Source organism: Cynocephalus volans, chromosome 2 (genome assembly GCF_027409185.1).
Source record: "Cynocephalus volans isolate mCynVol1 chromosome 2, mCynVol1.pri, whole genome shotgun sequence".
NCBI lineage: Eukaryota > Metazoa > Chordata > Mammalia > Dermoptera > Cynocephalidae > Cynocephalus > Cynocephalus volans.
Window position 1 is genome coordinate 35,241,564 of NC_084461.1, and position 12,189 is coordinate 35,253,752.

Sequence of the window (12,189 nt, forward strand, 5' to 3'; positions counted from 1 at the left end):
GGCGACGCTCCTGCCGCGGGTTCAGATCCTATATAGGAATGGCTGGTGCACTCACTGGCTGAGTGCTGGTCATGAAAAAGACAAAAAAAAAAAAAAAAAGTTCGTAGAAAGATTCGTATTATCTCTTAATTCATTTTTTCATGAAATTTTTGAAGTACTCTTGTATAAAGGATGTCAAGCTATAAGTAATAATCTAGTAATTATTTTCATATGGTAATATATTGTTAAGATTTGCCCATATTGTTGAGTGTTACTGTAGTCTATTCATTTTTACTGCTGTATAGTATTTCATTATGTAAATATTCGATATTTCATTCATACATTTCCTTTGATGGATTTTCATGTTGTGTCACGGTTTTTGCTCTTAGATACAGTGTGAAGTAGAGTGTGGTATACGTGTGTCCACTGCATATCTACAATTGTTTTTCTTGACATTGTACCTAAGAGTGAAATTAGTGGGGACATAGAACATATGAATGTTCAGCTTATGAGATAATGTCAAATCATTTTCCAAAGCTGTTGTACCTGTTATACTCTCACCCTATAGATTCACATATTCTCTCTGAGTTTTATCATCATACAATCGAATGGCTATAAGTGGTATCTCCTCTTGGTCTTGATCTACAGATCTCTGAGGTTGAATCTCTTCCTGTGTTTTGACAACATCTTTTATGAAAAGCTTGTTCAAGCTATTTGCCAATTTTTCCATGAGTGGTTTATGCTTTTTTTTGGTAGGAGTTATTTATAGCTTCTTGATACTGATCCTTTGTTGTTTTCTCTACTGCTAATATCTTCTTCCAGTTTGTAACCCACTTTCTTTTACATGTCTAACGATAAACAAAAGTTCTCAGTTTTACTATAGACAATTATACCAAAATTTTTAAAAGAAATTATTCCCTACCCCAAGATCAGAAAGATAGTCACCTATACTTTTCTACTAAGAATTTTAAAGTTTTTTAAAAAGGCAATTAAATCCCTGATCCATCTGGGACTGATTTTTATGTAATAAATGAACTAGGGATATGGCATTGAATTTTTTAAGGGCAACCATTTTTCCATTTCTATTTATGGAATAGCTCTTCTTTCTCTACTGATTTGACATGCCAACTCTTTCACTGTTATGAAAGTGTAATGGAGTTCTAGACTCTTAACTCTACCAGTCAGTTTGTCTATCCCCACACAAGTACCACACTAACTTAATTAACTAAAGTTTCAGATGAGTCTTGATATAAGGTGGTATAAGTTCCCACCCTGCCCTTTTTCAGACATATCTTAACTATTCTTGCCGCTATACTCTTTTATATAAATCTGAGAATTAATTTATTAAATTCTATGAAAACCCCTGTTGGGATTTTCATTGCATTTAATCTATGAATGCAATTTAGAGAGATCAGCATCTTTATGTTTCTAAATCTTCCTATGCATGCACGTGGTTTATTTTTATATTTATTTAGGCCTTTGTTATTGTCTCTTCGTAAAGTTTAAAAATTTTCCAATATGTACTTCTTGCATGTTTTTTGTACTACAACCACTAAAAACAATTTCTGAAAATAGTTAAAAATACTTTTATCCTATATTCTCCCCAGTTTCTTTCCCCCCATTTTGAAATTTTTTAAGTTTGAACACCCCATCCAATTTTAAAAATAGTTGTACTATATCTTCCTTGTCAGAGCACGTCGATATTACATAGTGTATTCAAACCGTCTTGATTCTCCTAGGTGTACAAGTAACTACACTCAGATACATTTATTAATGTTCAACATTAGTTCCTATGCAGGTGCTTCTCTGGTCATTTTGGTTATCTGAAGTTCATTCTCTAGAACACTCTTTAGGAAGTGATTATGGGAACAATGGTCCCCTGAATTCTTGCATGTCAATAGAAGTTTTACTCTAGTCTTTGTATTTAAAGGTCAGTTTGAATAGATATAAAATCCTTTAGCCTACAGGTTTTTCCTTGAGCGTCATAAATTTTGTTGCTTCATTTTCTCCTGTCATAATGCAAGGCTGTTGAAAAGCCTAATGGTAATGGTAATCTATTTTTTTTTTTCCATTACCATTTAGGCAATGGTTTTCATTTCAGGAACTCCTATTGTCTATATTTTGGATCTTCTTTCTGATCTTCAGTATTTGTCACTTTCTCTTGAATTTTTGTATCTCTTCACTTGTTTTATATTTTTAAAATGTCTCCTTTTACTTTCTGTTTGCTTAAGGAACTACCTATTGTTTTTATTTGCTCTTGTAACTCCTTTCAATTTAGTCTTCACTTTGTGTTGCTTTGTGTTGCTTTGCCCCCCACGGATTTGTCACCCCACTTCCTCTGGGTGATGGAGACGTAAAGGATTTCTCAAAGGCCATCTCTACTGAGTAGTGAAAGGCCCCAAAGTGGTTAATCTCCCTTGGGACGCTCAAGCAAGAGCCATCCCTTCCTTGGGAAATTAACGCCAAATTGGGGTTCTCTTCCTGCATTTATTTTCCAGACCAGGAATTTACAGGAAGAGACATAGGTGGGGTTATTTTTTAACAGTATAGGCTGGTAACTTTCAGTGAAACAAGCAAGATGACATTCCAGTAAGGCAATTAAGTGGTCCTATCAACAGCAGTTTGATCTTAGCAAACATTCCTTCCTATAGCAATTTCTCAGTATCGTTACATAACAATCAGTAACTAGTCTGTCTTTGAGCCAGCAACCTGCTTTGCCACAATCCTTATCTTGCAACAGAGACTTATAGCCTGAGGGAAATTTCTTGTCCTTGCAAGGTCAATATTTGAAACTGCAAGACTTTGGAAAACCACGCCCTGTGAAGTACATATGCTTTATAGTATATTACACAACTTTGCATTTATTTTTTATTTTATATCTGTTTCTTTCCTGAGTCCTGCTACCTCATTTATGACTTTTTCTAAATCTAATTTAAATTGTTCTTTAATATCTTGTATTACTTTTTCAGTGTCTTTTAGTCTGTTTTGAAACAGTTATCTGATTATCTTATTAGTTTCTGCTACACCTGTGGTTACATTCTTTTTTTCATTCACTGTATTATTTATATGTTTTGTGCCTTTGTTCTTATTACTTGATCAATCCTGCTAGAAGTTTAACTATTTTGGTTTCTTTGTTTTTCTTTTCAAAAAAACAATTTTTAGCTTTTAAAAATATTCTTCTTTTGCATCTTTTTTATTAATTGAATTTCCAGTCTTATTTTTATTTATGTGTTTTCTTCTATTTTCTAGGATTTATTATGTTGATCCTTTCTTTATATTTTATTAATTTGGGTATTTAAAACTATAAATTTCCATTAAAATATCACTTTTATGGAATCCAAAACAATCCAGAAAGTTTTGACACTGTAATGCTTTTATAATATTAACTATATATGGTACCATATCTAATCCTTGAATTATTTGTTTTTAAAAATTTACAAACAGAAGAAATTGTTGTCTTTTTATTATCAACTTCTAACAACACTTCACTGTGGTCAGAGAAGGTGTCTAGGTGATACTGCTCATTGAATTTGTTGAGGTTTGTTTTATGATCTTGTACCTTGCTGTAAAAGTGTGGTCTGTGGACCAGAAGCATCAACTTCACCCAGGGGCTTTGTAGAAGTACAGAACTCAGGCCCTTCGTCAGTCCTACTGAACCTGAATCTGCATTTTAACAAGATGATTTTATCAGGTGATTTTTATCCACATTAAAGTTTGAGAAGCATTAGTCTAGTATATGACGAATTGTTGTAAATGATCTATGTGTGCGATAGGTTAAGTTTGTTAATTGTGTTGTTTAGATCTTCCATATCCTTTTTGATTTTTCTGACAATAGAAAGGGTATATTAAAATTGCCCACTATGTTGAATTATGTAGAATTATTTCTCCTTGTAGTTCTATAAGTTTTTGCTTTATATATTTTGAGGATATTTTATCAGGTTCATGGTTTAGAATTTCTATATATACTTTATGCTAATGTGTAGATTTTCTGTGACTCTTTTGTAAAGCTTATTCAACTTCTTTTAAATTCTTGGTCTGTTTCTAATATTGCTACATTGCAATCTGTAAATCACTTTGTTGTGTTTCTGTGGTCATATTTATGCTGCTCAGATGTCTTATTTGGGCACATGAGCTTGAAGGCCCCCGCAAGTATCTACTATGCCATCAGGAAAAGGCTAAAGGCCGGACCCCAGTCTTGACAGCTCAAAGTCTAAAGCAGAGCATGGCCTAGGGAATGAGCTGAGCACAGAGAGCCATAGGCCCAGAAAACCATCATTAATCACTCCTCACTGTACCAAACAACCCTTCAGGTCAGGGTTTCAACCTCAGCCCTAGCCATGCCCCTGTCTCCCCTACCCTTCAAGAAGCAGCTTTAGGAGCTTAGACTGTAACCTGCAGACCTGGGGGTTTGAGGGAGAGAGATGGGGAAGAGACTCCCCAGGCCAGGTGGCTCCCTCTGTTTTCCTCGGCTCCTTGCCCTTGCCGTGCTTCTGTTCTGCCCTGATCTTACTCTGGGAATGCCCGCTCCAGTGGTCTGAGTTTCCCCTGGTGGGGGTGGGGCTGGTGTGCAGAATTCCTTAGTTTTCTCTTAATCTTCCTGTCCCTATAGTTTTTCCTCCATTGTTGATGAGGAAGGATGCCATCCTTCTGTCCTTGTTCAGCAGCTTGCTAGTAGTTCTCCTTTTCTAGCCTCCCTTGTCTTGTTCTGTCCAACCGTTGTAGGTTGGCATTTGCACTGGCCAAACAGAACCTATATTTAATATCATACTTAAAAGGCTTTCACTGTAGCAGAATCATTGCAGGAATAATTTTGTTGTGATTCCTTGTTGTGAATAGAGAACTTGCCTTTTTATTCCAAGATCCCAAACCGGGTTCTCTTTTCAGGTAGAATTGCCTCTTCAAGGCCCCATCTTTCAATTACTATAATAGGATTTCCCACCCTCAGCAGTTATAGTGGGGATTTAAGCTTCAGTGAGGTTGGTGGGGCATCCAGTGTACAGCAGCCCCTTAATGAACTTATATGCTAGTGTGTGTTGAGATAAAATTCAAGTAATGGGGTGGCGAATGCCTGAGATGCTGCTTCAGTTAAGGTGGTTAAGGGAAACCTTTCTGAGGGAGCTGAGTCCTAAAGGATAAGAAAGAGGCAGAAAGTACCTAGAGGAAGAACATTTGACACAAGAAGAAAAGGATGCGAAAAGGTCCTGGGATGGAAACAAGCTCTGGGTTTTTTTGAGGAACAGAAAGAATGTCCTCGTGTCTTTATCATGAGGAAAAGGAGATTGGAGTGGTAGGCAGTGGCCAGATCACATAGCAACTGTGGAACTGGGTAGGCCATTTGGATTAGAAGGTTTTCATCAGGAGAGAGACATGGTGTGATTTATGCTGTAGAGAAAAACCACTCAAGCTGGACTGTAGGGGGTATGGGTGAAAGCAGGGAGATGGCTGGGAGGCCATTGCAGTGACAGGCAGAGACGTGGTGGTGGCTTTGACCAAAGTTGTAGTCATAACGTTGGTCAAATGAAGTCATCTTTTGCATACAGTCTGGATCAGAGTTGATAGGATTTATTTAGGGAAGCCATGTGGATTAAAAGAGAAGGGGATTTTAGGATGACTCCTAGGTTTTTGGCCTATGCAATTAGGCAATATTGGAACATTCCAGCCACCAAGGTTTTGTTGGTTGTGGTTATGACATTTTGCCGCCTTAGGCCAGTTAACTTAAATCAGGGCACCCCAGCTCCTTCTCATGTGGCAGGTGCCAGATCCTGTCGGTAAGCAGGGCTCGGGTTTTGCTGGGGTTCACTGCCATGTTAGGAATGCTGGTGTAGTTTACCACCAGCAGGATGAGAGAGTCACTCTGGTCTGTGACAGAGCGAATCCAGGGTGGCAGATTCAATTCTTCATGGGTCCCCACAGTGGCCGCAGCTTGGGAGGGCCTAATGAAGGCGTTATGCTTCCAGGCCTCTGCTGCCATGTGCTGTGGGAAAAGCAGATTGACAGGTTAGCGCCCCACCCCCACCCCTCCCAGGGTCTCAGGTGTCCCCTACCTATAGGATAGGGATTGGGCTGAGTTGTAGAGACCCAGCCTGTCTGTCTCAGTCCTGATCCTACTGCCTCTGCAGGCACCCATTGACCTTGCTGCTTGACACAGAACTTTTGACCTCAGTAATCTCGTCCAGGAAGGGAGGTCGTGTCCTGTACAGACCTGATGTGTCTGATAATGTCACCCACACAACTGGAAGGTCAGATGTCCCTGGTACCAACAGAGGGACCTTAGGACCTGGTACTCCTTGGTCCCATCCTTCACCCTGTGGGATTCCATAGATAGGAGGACAGATAGGGGAACACCCCTTCTGGATGAGAGTCATGGGGCCCTGTCTGGGGTATTATGACCTCCAAACTACCCCAGGACAGGCACTCTGAATGGAAAAAGGAAAAAGAACAGTTGGGAACACTGAGATTGGGATTTCATGGGGGCAGTCTAATCAGGCGGCTGCCTGGGTCATCTCCACACCCACCAAGCTCGGTATTTCCCAGCACACACTGCAGTGCTGTTTCCCTTGTGTGGAGGGCAGTGACCACTGTCCATACTGCTCTTGTCAGATGGGGACACCACCCCATGAACAGGCCGTCTCAATGTCCTTCCTTCAGTGGCTGCATGAGTCAGCTGTTCCACCACTCAGTGGCTCCACTGGCCTGTAGATGACAGGTGCTTGGAAAGTCTGTCACATTCCACGAGAGTGCGCCCACTGTAGTGTGGCATGGGAAGTGAGGGAAGTTCCTTGCTCAGAGTGAAGTTTCATGGGGTTTCTAAAAATATGGCATCAATTCTTCTCGGGGCAGCTGTGGTAGTCCCAGCATCCACATGAGTGGCATATATTTGTCCTTTTTAGGCAGCAAGCTGTTGCCATAATTCTTGTCCCCACACAAGGCATTCTTTTATAGTCCAGTCACTCAGTTGTTATTCTCTTGTCCAGATGGCTAGGCCACTGGCAAAGGCCCATGAGTTGGTGAAAATGTAGCAAAATATGGTGGCAGGGGTGCAGGCATGGTCACTGCCACCGTGTGGTTTGGCTCATTGGGTGAATGTCCAAGTCTAGCCTCAGTCAAAGGACGACCATCCATTGGTCAATGAATCATGGTCAATGAGCTTTTTGTAGGCTTGTTTTTGAATCTTGAGCTGCAGGTAGTCATAGGAAGAGCCAAAGCATCTCCTGTGGGGTGCTTGGTCCCCCTGGTAAACTAGCCATTTGTTTATGGAGCCTACTGTTCCCTTGGGGTCCTGGCTGGGCCCAATCTTAAATGTACCAGTTTCATTTGATAACTGGGCTCTGTTGAACCTGTCCAATTTTATTGGTGGGGTTTGTAAGCATCCTGGGCCGTTCATTTAGTAGCATCCCACGTGGCACACTGGCCGTAAGATGCTCAGTCTCCACCAGTGCCCAGTAGCAAGCAAGAAGTTTCCGTTTAGAAGGGGTATATCTGGTGACCGCATCCGACAGCTTACATGTCCCAAATCTGAGAGGCTGGCACATGCCAGTGGCAGTTTTCTCTTGCCACTGACCTTGATCAACATGAGTGGAAGTTTTGGACATCGAAAATTGTTTTGGGCTAGCAGGCGTAAATATTCTAAAAACAGTGCTTGGGCCACTACCTGCTGAATGACTTCCAAGGCCTGTTGTTGCCAAAGTCCCCATTTAAAACTTTATTGGTCACCTTGACTAAAGGGACCAAAAGAACACCCAGTACCCAAAAGGGCCAACCGGCTGTTGGGCCTCCTTTTATTAGTGGGTGCCGTCAAGTCAGTAATTTTTGTTTGACTGTATGTGGCATATTTCTTTGGCTTTCAGCCCAAGTGGCCTTGGCATTTAGCTTGTGAGAGTCCATTGTTGGTCTCCAAGCCCAGGAGGCCTTTTTGACCAGCCAAATCCAGATGTTTCCTTGTGACAGGGTGTTTGTAACATTTTTATCTGTATTAAGTACTGAATTAACAAAGTAATGCCCTATCCTCCACTCAGGAGGCAGTACTGCTTCTGTTGAATAGCCCACTGGGACTTGAGTAGCGCAGGTGGCAGGGATGGATATGCCCCAGTGTTATGGCTCAGATTCTTAACTGTGAGGGTGCATACCCCTCCTACGGAGGTGACGTTCTGTGCCACATCCGGCCAAAATGTCACTGTCTATAATGTATTCAGTGGTAGTAGCCATAGTTTCCAGCATCTGATATGGCCCGAAGGGCCCCACTCACAAGTGGATAAGCACCATGGGTCTTTGTCCCAAAACTTCCCATGCCATCAGTTTAATTTTTCCCCTGAGAGTACTGGGAAATATTGCCATCTAGGCTCCAGCATCAAAGAACCCCAGAAAATTCTGAATTCTCCTTTTTTTTTTTTCTTTTATCTTGACAGGAGTATAGGACCATTGGTCTCTGGTGGGAACCTGGAGACCTTGGTGCCATCCCTAACTGCACCATTCAGCCTGAGATATTTGGGTGTGCAATGTCCCTTTATTAAACCAGCACACCAACCAGGCTGTGTGAGACTTCGCTGGCTTTTGACCATAACCGCCCTTTAGCTCATTAGTGTCCCTTCTGTGAAGGCCAGCCTTGCTGTTGGCACCTCTCAGATGCCTCAGGGTTCATCTCAGTACCACCCCCTAAGCTCTCCAACCCAGGAATGAACGATCACATGAGCTTGGCAACAGGACCATGCGCTGAGCTCCCGTTTCTGAGTTTTTTTCTCCGCCCCAATCCATGCAACCAGCTCACTCACATACTCACATTCTCTGGGGTGGGGGGTGACTTATGTCCCATTCATCACCCTTCCTTCCCCATAAAACATCTAGCTGTAAGTCCAGCCCCTGCATCCCTAGGCTGACCTCTCCACTCTGGGCTAGGTACGGCGGGGGTGGGGGGGTAGGGCTGGGGAGAATCGCCATGTTTCTGTCAGGCTGGGTCGCTGTGCCAGTTGTGTGAAGCAGGTTCACTGTGCACCAGTTATTAACAGGTCTGAGTCCAGTGAGACAGATCAGACTCATACGCAAGTTACATGAACAGGATGTATTACTTACAGATGGGCAGCAAGGGCCACAAAAGCCTAGGGCTCATTGCTAGTCGGTCCCCCAAGGCTCGGGAAAGCTGCCCAGGACGGATGGAATCTTGTCCTCCAGTTCTCCACTTGCACTGAACCTGAGAGACCTCAGAAAGCATCCTGCCCTGGGTTTTATACCATAAGAATGTGTAATTTACTGTGCTAAAGCGTTGAAGGACATCCTGTTTCTAGGAGAAACTGGAACAGAGCCCAGGCTGTTCCAGCCTGGCCCCCTCTTATCTCAAGATGTTGTGTATCCAGTGCATTCTACGGTTATTCTGTGAACTACAAATAAGAAGAGGGAAAAACTGGGCCAGATAAAAGTCAGCCAGAGAACTTCCCTGCATCTTTGAGTTAGCGTTTTACTACCTCAAGTAAAATTTAGAAGCTTTCCAATGTATCAGTTCCTTCACCCTCTTCCACTGAGGAAGGTTCTAGTGATCTGTGTTATGTCTGCATACACTGGAAACCCCAGCCGCCAGTGTTATACATTTTTGCTTGCATCATTCACAGATTTCTTAAAGAATTAAAGAGAAAATAGTCCTTTATATTTGCCATTTCTATTTGTTCTTCCTTTATATCTGAAGATATGAGTTTCTCTCTCATGTTAATTCCCTTCAGCCTGAAAAACTCCATTTAACATTTCTTTTAGAGTAGTTTTGCTGGTGAGACATTCTCTTAGTTTTCCTACACCTGAGAATGTCTTTATTTTGCCCTCATTCCTGAAGCTGACTTTACTGGGTATCAAATTCTGGGTTGAAACCTCTTTTCTCTCAGCTTTAAAGATGTCCCACTTCTTCGGGCCTCCATGGTTCTGATATAAAATGTGCCGTCATTTGAATCATTCCTCTACACTTAAAGTATGATATTTATCTAGCTGCTTAAGATTTTTTCTTTATTTTTGGTTTTCAGCAGGTTAATTATGATGTGTCTGGGTGTAGGCTTGTTTGCATTATTATTCTCTGAACTTCTCGAATAGGTAACTTTATGTAGATCACCAAGTTTGGGAGTTTCCATTGTTATTCATTCAGTGATTTCTTTGAATCTATGTCTTTCTTCTATACTTCTGGTACTTTTAATATTGTCAAAGCATTTTTATTGCTTAAGGTCCTTGAGGCTCTGTCTATTTTTTTTCAGTTATTTTTTTCTGGTCTTCAGATTGGATAATTTCTATTGATATATCTTCAAAACCTTTTTGATTTTGTATTTAAGATAAATTTCTTTGGTTTTATCCCATTTAGGGCTTTAGCCTGAGCTTCTTGAATCTGTAGATTTATATCTTTCACCAAATTTAGGAAGTTTTTAGCCAGTATTTATTCAGCATTGCCCTTTTTCTCCTTACATTCTGGGCCTCTAACAAATGGTAGAGCTTTTGTTATTATAATCCCACATCTCACTGAGGCTTTTTTCTTTTTGTTTTAAATCTCTTTTCCTCCCTATTTGTTCAGATTGGATAGTTTCTATTGATATACCTTCAGGTTCACTGTCTCTTTCCTCTGTCATCTATATTCTGCTATTGATCCTACCAAGTGAGATTTTTATTTCTGTTATTGTATTTTTCAGGTCTAAAATTTCAATTTCATTCTTTTTATCTTCTTGCTGAGACTTTATATTTTTCCTTTTGTTTTGAGAATGTTAGTTTTTGCTCATTGGAACATTGTTATAGTAGTTTAAAAGTATTTGACAGATATTTCCAACATCTGGGTCACCTTCTGGTTGGCATTTGTCAATGTCTTTTCCCATATGACCTGAGATTTTCCTGGTTCTTTTCATGCTGAATAATTTTAGATTTTATCCTGGACATTTTGACTATTATGTTGTGAGGCTCTGGGTGTTTAGATCCTATGGGGAATATTGACAGTTTTGTTTTAGTAGACAACTGACCTGGTTAGGTTTGGGCTGTGTTTCAGCCTACCTTTTGTGGTCTGTGGTTCCAACGTCAGTTCAGTTTTCAAATCCTTTGTACTGCTGTTTAGATCTGTTCCATGTGTGAGCCTCCCTGTGGCTGGTCTGAGACCTGGCAATGGTCTGTTTGTTAGTTCAGTCTCAAAGTATTTGGTATGCTGAGTAAGGTCAGATCCATGTACATGCAATTGGGAGGTGAGCACAAGGGTTCATAAAAAACTTCATGGAGTCACTTTCCCAAGCACCTTCCTCTCCATAATCTCCTTGGTACTTTTTGGTTCCCTTGAACTCTCCTTTTTGATTCTCCAGCCAGAAATCAGGGACTTTAGTTACCTTACTCTGGCATTCACTTTCACTACCATGCCCTCATCCAAGACCAAGTGTTGGGAGAACTGACAGATAAAAATAAAGGTAAACTCACTGCCAGTTCAGAAGTACTTCCACTTCTCATCTTCTTCAATTGCCTGCTGCTGTTTACCTTTCAGAGTTCTCAGATATCATTCCATGAATTATGTCCCCCGCATTCAGTGAAGAAGACAGGATAGAAGCTGCTTCCTTCATTTTTTTCTAGAACTGAAACCCATTCAGTCAGTTTTTTGTGGTATTTTTTAGTTCTAAAATTTCCATTTGTTTTCTTTTAAAAATAGTTTCTATTTCTCTGCTGAGAAGTGTTTTCCTTGTATTCATTTCATATAGTTTACCTCATGGTAAAGTATTTGTCTAATAATGCAGCACTGTGGGTCATCTTGAGGTTGGCATCTGTTGATTGTCTTTTCTTTTGGGAATTGGTGACATTTTTCTTTTCTTATCTTTTTTTGGGTATGTCAAAACAATTTTGGATTGTATCCTTGACATTGTTAATGTTACTTTGATTAGACCGTGGGCTCCATTTTAATCCTCCCCTGTGGGCTGATTCTCCAAGTTTTTACTCGCTCCACAGTCTACCTGCTTGTAGACTCTTAATTTTAAGAGTGCTCAGATAGTTTCTTTTTGTATTTTGTTCAATTTGTTTAATATAATCAGTGAGAGATAAGGACTGTAGTTGGCTTACTCCATCATGTCTGTAAGTCTGGTTTTGTTTGCCATTTTCTCAAACATAAATAAAAATACTTGTTGAATACATAAATGAAGAAATGAACTAACTGTTTACTGAAGGTTTGGATCAGTGATTGAATGATTGAATGTTTTTCTTTGCTCTTTATCCTTTTTCTTTTCTTTA

General features: G+C 40.5%; 1 protein-coding gene across 2 annotated transcripts in view; it reads left to right on the top strand.

The window, feature by feature from the left end:
- OSMR (oncostatin M receptor) overlaps positions 1 to 12,189 on the top strand; it is a 59,604-nt gene that overhangs the window by 28,106 nt on the left and 19,309 nt on the right. The window lies entirely within an intron of this gene.